At 37.3% G+C, this 604-nt stretch overlaps 1 long non-coding RNA gene across 1 annotated transcript; it reads right to left on the bottom strand.

Annotated features, from left to right (window-relative positions):
* Positions 1 to 397: 397 nt before the first annotated feature.
* Positions 398 to 601, bottom strand: LOC107755324 (uncharacterized). The gene is made up of 2 exons (XR_001641681.1): positions 553 to 601; positions 398 to 522 (listed from the first exon to the last, which is right to left on the bottom strand). It is a non-coding gene; the product is annotated as an uncharacterized LOC107755324 (long non-coding RNA).
* Between the last annotated feature and the right edge of the window lie 3 nt (positions 602 to 604).

Below are 604 nucleotides of genomic sequence, written 5' to 3' on the forward strand. Positions count from 1 at the left end.
ATGTTAAAAAATCTGAACAATTTAATACAAACGAATGTCTCATGAAATCGATCAATCAGTGTTTCAAAAAACGTGACACTGAATGTACTAAATGCAAACACAATTTTGGCACAGCGGCCAAAAAAAGAAACAAACAACAACAAAAAAAGTATAAAACAAATAAAAATAATAATAAAAAATATTGAGGGGATATTTGCACTCGTCTCAATGAACGTCTCACTGACGTCTTAATTTGTAAAATTTTTTTTGCTATTTAATCCATTCATTTTAAGACGCAGACGAGGCGTAGACGTGACGTAGACGTCACGCAGACGTCACGTAAATCACGTGTGGCAGTGAAGTGTCGAGCCAGATGTCACGCGTGATTCACGTGTAGCAGTGAAGCTTTAAAAAAAACATTTCGCTAACACGTATCATAACACGCTGCTCACACGGCTCAGTGCAGTGTGTCAGCCAATGCACAATTTACTTGCCCTTCATTCATTCCTCTCAATGGACGTGACATCTGCGTCTGACTTTTTTCTTTTTTTTTTGCAGTTGGACGTGACAGACTTTTTTCTTTTTTTTTTGCAGTTTTTAGTTCGTCTGTCTTTTTCCCGGCTAA

This window comes from Sinocyclocheilus rhinocerous, unplaced genomic scaffold (genome assembly GCF_001515625.1).
Source record: "Sinocyclocheilus rhinocerous isolate Xijiao unplaced genomic scaffold, SAMN03320098_v1.1 scaffold46049, whole genome shotgun sequence".
NCBI classification, from domain to species: Eukaryota; Metazoa; Chordata; class Actinopteri; order Cypriniformes; family Cyprinidae; genus Sinocyclocheilus; species Sinocyclocheilus rhinocerous.